Raw genomic sequence first — 6,923 nt, forward strand, 5'->3', positions numbered from 1 at the left:
CTAATTATTCAGTACAACCAGCATCTTTAATCTGCTCTAGTTAAACATTAAAACACATGGACTGGATGATTATCAACTAATAGCAGAATATTTAAAACTAAGTGTGAGATTTGAGGAACTTCAATAAAGGGAGATTTTCATTCTCTCTGTTTTTGATCTGACCTTTGACCTGCTTGACATGAGGGGGATTTCTACACACTGGGGGTCCGAATGCTGTCCTGTTCTGACCTCAGGTCAGCAGGTCCAACTCAGTTACACAGAGGGACTAAATTAAACTCTGGATCCAGGAACAAACTCAGAAAATATTTATTAGAACAGAAGATATGATCTTTGATTAATGATCAATTATAGATAATTATTCACTGAAATATCAATAATTATATAATTAAAATACCCCAAATACTCCAGTCTGTAGCCTTCAGTCTGGAGAAAACCACAGAGCTCCTTCACTCCAGAATCTCCCAGGTTGGTGCTGTTCAGGTCTAGATTAGTAAGATGGGTCGGTTTGGACTTCAGAGCTGAGAACAGAGACGTCCAGCTGGTCTCTGACAACCTGCAGTTCCACAATCTGAATAAAAAAAATAAAAGATGAGCTGAAGCCAACAGGATGCAGTTAAAACTGAAATATAAACAATAATAAAAATGTAGAAAATTAATTTCCCTGAATGTAAAAGAAACATGATGAACTGATTCTAACATCTGATCCAGTCAAACTGGTTTAAAGAGTCCAAACCAGCAGAACCAGAACATTTGATCAACAAAGTTTTTCTAAAAGTTTCTCAGGATCTTAAACTCAGTCGGATGTTTTTTCTCTCCATGTTTCCTTCCAGGCTCTGTATCAGCTGACTGCTCTGTACCTTCATTTATCAACACAAATATTTTGAGAGTCATGTGGGACCGCTGAGGAAGATGGCGGTGTAGATCGTCAAACACTTCGTTATTAACAGTTGTATGGCATCCTGACTTAGCTGTTCAATAGGTTAATGAGTTTTACACGGGCATGTGTTGTAGTTGACTGCAGCTGCAGCCAGACCTGCTTTAAATACACTTTGAAACCATGACAACTCATATATATATGGAAAGACTCAGACGAAGAAAAAGGAACAATTAAAAGGTTTAATGACAGCAATGCATAACACTTCTTTGGCGCTCGGGCCCCGGCAGCTGATCTGAGCTGAGAGTTGATGTGCACTCGATGAACATCCCGATAACCGATTAGGGATGCTCTCCCCCCAAAAAGGGGCTGAGGCCGGGGCCCAAAGAAAAGGGGGGACCTAAAACTTGTGAGCTGGCTTGAGGGTGCGGAGAGCAACGTCACAGTACTGGTAGTCGCCAAACGAGTGCAGAAGTCTAGAAGGTGAGAAGCTGGTAGGAGGAATCAAATTTGATTGCTAGAGGGATTTTCATAATATCATGAAGGCCATTCGAAGAATGAAGGCATGCTAAGAGAAAGGCTGAAAAATACCAGGCAAAAGAGTGAAGGATAGTTGAAGGCACGGAGCCAGGCAGGAGATGGGATCAGTTTCAGGGGGACACGATCGCCTGGAGACAGGCTGGAGGATAGGTGCCTGCTGTAAGGGAGCCCTGCTGAAAATATGAGCGAAGAACAACTGAGACATGGGCCAACAATGAGAGGAAGGCTAGGACATGGGCCAGCCGTAGGGGCAGGCCATTGTAACGCTAGTTAAGGCTAGGCGCCTGACTACGGCCAAATATAACAAATGGCGCTCGGATAGATTCGGCTATGGAGCCCGTGGGTGTGAATAAAATACCATTAGACAAAAGTATGTTTAAGTTATTGTATTCAACTTGTTTTTTTTCTTTCATATATATATGAAGATATGCAATAATAATAATATTTATAATAACAGTGATTTTCTATAATATAACCAAAAAACACAACAAGGAAAAAACAAACACTCAACAACAAAAAACAATAAACCCTGATGTCACCCAAGAGTTTCTATTTTGGTCCATTCATGAATCCAAAGTGATCAATAGTCCATCAGTCAATATTTGATTGTTTTTTTTTTCCTTTTTGTCCATGATCCAGAGCAAATAGGTCCAGAATGAGAAAACAGCTTGGTTCATTTAAATCCTACCGCGAAGCTGCGGTGATCCGGTAGCTCGCCATCCTGAAGTGACACAGGGGGTGGGGAAAAAAACCTGACCTAAACAAGGTCATGAATAAAAATAAAACAAATTAGCCGTCATGTTTAAACATTGTTAAACTGTTATCCAAAATAAAGAAACATTCAACAATTACGAAAAAATAAACAAATAACTATATTCCATAGAGTGTTTTCTCATGAATTTTTCAAATGAATTTCCAATTAAAGATCGCGATCAAATTCAAAGTTACATTCAGATTCAAATCAAGGGTATAGACCTTATTAAAGTTACCGGTCAAAGGTACAAATCAAATTAAAGTTACCGGTACAGATCAAATTAAAGTGCACTTTCACATTATCTAAGTTTAATTGACACAGTCAATTAAACTTAATTGACTTCCATATCGTTTCAATAAACAATTGTTTTTTTTTCCTTTTATTTCATTGCGCAACTCCCCAATAAAAAAACAAATGACCAAGCCCAGAGTTCTATAGGCCGTTAGCAAAAATCGATCAATAAAAAAATAAACTGTCCTAAAAGGACGAATCTACAAAAATCAAAAGGCCTATTTAATATTTTAACAATGTATAATCTATTCGGCCACAAAATTACAAAAAGAAAATGACCTTTTAAATCAATAAATTAACTTTTCAGTCGTTAATGCACCTATTAAGTGGGCGTGTCGCCACCGCATTTCTATTTCCAAAGAAAACAAAGTACGTAAATTAAACGACTCACCGTCGAGCGGTCGACAGGAAACACCCAATTTAACCCTTCGGCCCTTTAAGTAAGCCTCGATCCAGCCGTATTCTTCTATAAGTTTAGAAGACGCCGAGACGAGCAGCTGGCCACAGCGACAGCAGCAACAGCGATTGAGATCCGAGTCACATGTGACCCGGAACTTAAAGGGTGCTGTCAGTTTGACCCGCCAAAATAAAATACCGGTTTCTTATTTTGTGCAGGTTACACCATGCTGGGACATGCCGAAAAAACTCGGACGTAGAAATGAATGATTGAAGATTTAATGACAAAATTAATAATGGTTCTTAGGAAATGAATGACAGTTCTTTGGTGCTCGAGCCCCGGCGGAAGATTTGAACTGTGATCTCGGGTGAACGCCCCCGACTCTGATTAGGGATGCTCTCCCCCCCAAAAGGGGCTGAGGCCGGGGCCCTAAGGTGAGAGGAGGGAAAGGGCAACTGATCCGTCTGTACATCCTGCTGTAAACACCGTCCTATCTGAGCTCTTCACAACATGCAAAGGTAATAAAACGAAATAACACAGAGACATGAAGCAACACGGTTATATTTCTCTAAAGCAGCAACTTTGAACCTGAACGGTCAGCTGAAGTAGATCTGCCACCAGAGCTGGGCTACTGTTAAGCTATGAGGCTTGTTGAGCTTCATCAGGCTTCGGAAGCTAAAGCCCGAACCGTAACCTCCCTGTTAATCTCTGACACTAACGACTTGAAATTGGATAAATACATTGTGCGTTAGAATGTTTAGATACTTAAATAGCACATTTTTACAAGAACAATGTCCACGAATATTGCCTACTAGCATAAGCTAAGGTTAACGTTAGCCACAAAATTTAAGTAAAACTCACCTTTGTGTCAGTGAATGTATAACTAGGCGTACATCTTAAAACCTCTCTCCAGCTGACTTGTTGGGGCTTCGGATCGATGTACAAACCTTGGCCAAGCCCTGCAAGCACCTAATGTAAATGATATTTGTATTGGATCGGAAACGATCGAGCCGCTTTACCCCGAACGCGGAAGCTGAGGTGCAAAGAGTCCATAGTGGGACTCTGAACCTGTGAGTTGACTTGAGGGACAGGAGGAGGAGAATGCTGAGAGGAAGAAAAGGCATAGCATACAAGTGGTCAGCCAATAGGGATGTTGATCACGTGAAAAGGTGAGGCACTGATGGAAGGAACCGATCTGAGGTGACAGATGACACAAGGAAACTTGGAAGAACTTGGTGGATGGAGGCCAGCAGTGATAAACCATAACATGATGCCAGGCTGGTGAATAGCCAGCTGAGGGATACGCAGCTAGAGTGAGACCGGGCAGGAGGATGCAGGACAGCTTGGTGGTTAATGTGATGGCAGGGCCAGGCAGGTGAGCATGATCAGCTGAGGGGCTACTGGGATGGCGCGGAGCCGGGCAGGTGAATGAGGGCCAGCCATGGGGATACGGGGCGGCGCGGAGCCTGGCTGGAGGATACGGGTCAGCTTGTAGGGATGCAGAATAGCCTGGAGGAAGGCTAAAGGATAGGTGCGGGCTGGAGAGGCGCCTCGCTGGATAGACAAAGAACAGCTGGGACATGGGCCACCTGAGGCGGCGCGGAGCCAGCCTGGGGGTACGGGTCAGCTTGAGGGGGTTACTGTGATGGCGCGGAGCCAGGCTGGAGGATGAAGGCCAGCTGGGGGGTTACAGACTGGAATGAAACCTGAAATTAAGGGTGTAAAGGACAAAGGGGAAAGATATGCGAAACATTGACAACATTCACTTGCATGAGGTTGACCAACCACCACCAGAGAATTGCGCAGTGCTCGTCTGGCGCTGGATGTTAGCGTAAGGCCAAGAGAATACCTCGAGACTGGTGAACATAGTCAAAACATAGACTTTTTTTTCTCTCCTCAAGGTTGCGTGCATGCAGGGCTTGGAACTACGATGAGCATGAAGAAAAAGCAGAGACTCAGAATGGGGATGAAAAACTGAGGAAATATACAGGCAGGATGAGATTAAGCTTGAAATGGGTGACTTGTCTAATAGCAGGACTGGACACAGCACAGGCAGGGAGACAGCTCATCTGCAATAGTGTTAAAATGACCAGATCGCAACAAGCAGGTATGCTAAATTAAATGATGGCGATAGAAGACATGAGACAGATGGTGGAGGTTTGGCTTATAGTTAAAACACAACAACTTATAGCGAGCGATGATCTGGGATCACTTACAGAAATTACTCTCGGAACGGGTTATGGCAGTGAAACGAGTTAGAAAATGCTGAGGACTTGAGCTGCTGAAATGGATGATGTAAGCGAGAATTTCATGGCTTGTTTAATTGATAAAGGTCTGGAACGATTGTACCGAGATTTGTCATGGAGGAATTTTTAAGTCAACTTCACGATCCGTGGCAAACAACTGAACAGCGTGTGGCGCCTCGCAACTGAGGCAAAACTCCTAATTACTGGATGAGTAATACGTTCTCGTGCGCAGAGTCAATTGGTAATATGACAACATAGTCTTCTGGTTGACAAGTTAGCTGATAATGGAGCTGAAATAAAAATGCGGTAACCGAGACACCCGAGACAATGGGCTGCGCGGCTCTCAGTAGCTGAGTGCGCATACGACTGCTGATATATGAATGAGTAATCCCTCTAGGCTGCCCCCCGACTCCAGACGAGTTTAACATGAGGGCATCGGCTTATGGGGGCAGAAGGTACACTGCAGTAAAACTACTCATATGACGACATTTCCAAAACGTTCAATAACGAGGGTCCTACACTCTTTAGAACATATCAGCGGGCTACAGGCCACTAGTCGACGAGCTGAAGGTGCTATATTTGTATAAACTTTCATTATTATTTAACATTGCCTGTGTAGCAGTCCCTCAGACCCAAGAAAACACGGAGAGCTTCGACGGGTGCAGTAACTTCGTATTTACTTCTTTCCAAACCAAGTTGTTGAAGTGCACTGAACATACCGTGCTTCGAATACACCGTGAAAACTAAAGAGAATAAAATACATTTTGCTTAAGTGCTGTTATTTGACACAAAACATGAATACATTATAATAATGACGCTAACTTCACAATAGAGCTCTAAACATGTACCTCGCTCCGCTGTCCAAGGGCTGCAAAGTTTATGGCGGTTAAGTCCGTGCGGTGCTGCCTTTAGCCTGTTCTTAAGAATGTGCGCTACAGTCCAGAGTCATTAAGGTGAAGAATATCCTCCTCTTCCTCTATATTTCAACCCAAAGCGCTGACTGACAGGAGGCTAGCAACACTTCCTCTCATTTTACAGTTTTAAATGAAGGCACTAACTCAACATGAACCAAACTACAGCGCCCCTACTGGGTACTATGGGTAACAACTTAGAATCAGCATATAAAACATGGAACGGGCATTTACAGCCTGCCTCCAACGCTTTGCTCAACTCAGTCGGTTAATTGAGGAAACTGTGCGAAGCTCTGCGAATTGCTGGTTGCTGCCATAATTCGAACACACACGGAGCTGAGACAGCCGCAGCAGGTCTCTTTAGCTGTCGCACGGGAGTAAAACCCGGTGAGAGAATCTTAGAGCTCGTATGGCGTTTATAAGCGCCTCCCCAAACACGACAAATCGATTCTTCATCATGCAGTTAAAAGCCCTCGAGCATAATGGGCGCAGCCTGAGTGGCCTACGAGTTCAGGAGAGAATAAGCTAATTGAAATGCGGTTCGTAATAATGCGAATGAGACATGTGAATGCTACGTCTTACCCCGACAGCCCGAGACGGGCGTAGAGAGGGAAATCCGGAAAGGTGCTGACCATGGCGGCATGCGGAAGAGAGAAGCTGTTGACGTGGCTGACTCATCGCGTGGCAACGGTGTGAAGACGATGCGAGAGCGGCGGTGGAGAAATGGAGGGAGAATGGATGGTGAGCTGGGAGAAAAAGGTGACGTGGATCGGTGCGGCGAGACCTTGGCGGGCGAAGGAAGACGGCCTTTGCTGCTTCCATCGGATCCTCTTGTTTCTGTCGTCTTTCTTTACGTGGCACCGCAGTGAAGTTAGTTTCAAGTTGGATATTCGATATTCGAGGTCCGCGG

At 44.1% G+C, this 6,923-nt stretch overlaps 1 long non-coding RNA gene across 1 annotated transcript; it reads right to left on the bottom strand.

The window, feature by feature from the left end:
* Positions 1-4,863: 4,863 nt before the first annotated feature.
* Positions 4,864-6,917, bottom strand: LOC106954078 (uncharacterized). Its single transcript, XR_001426300.1, has 2 exons — positions 5,951-6,917; positions 4,864-5,845 (listed from the first exon to the last, which is right to left on the bottom strand). It is a non-coding gene; the product is annotated as an uncharacterized LOC106954078 (long non-coding RNA).
* Between the last annotated feature and the right edge of the window lie 6 nt (positions 6,918-6,923).

The sequence above is a fragment of the Poecilia latipinna genome, unplaced genomic scaffold, assembly GCF_001443285.1.
Source record: "Poecilia latipinna isolate Pla-1442-1.1 unplaced genomic scaffold, P_latipinna-1.0 Scaffold625, whole genome shotgun sequence".
Lineage (NCBI taxonomy): Eukaryota > Metazoa > Chordata > Actinopteri > Cyprinodontiformes > Poeciliidae > Poecilia > Poecilia latipinna.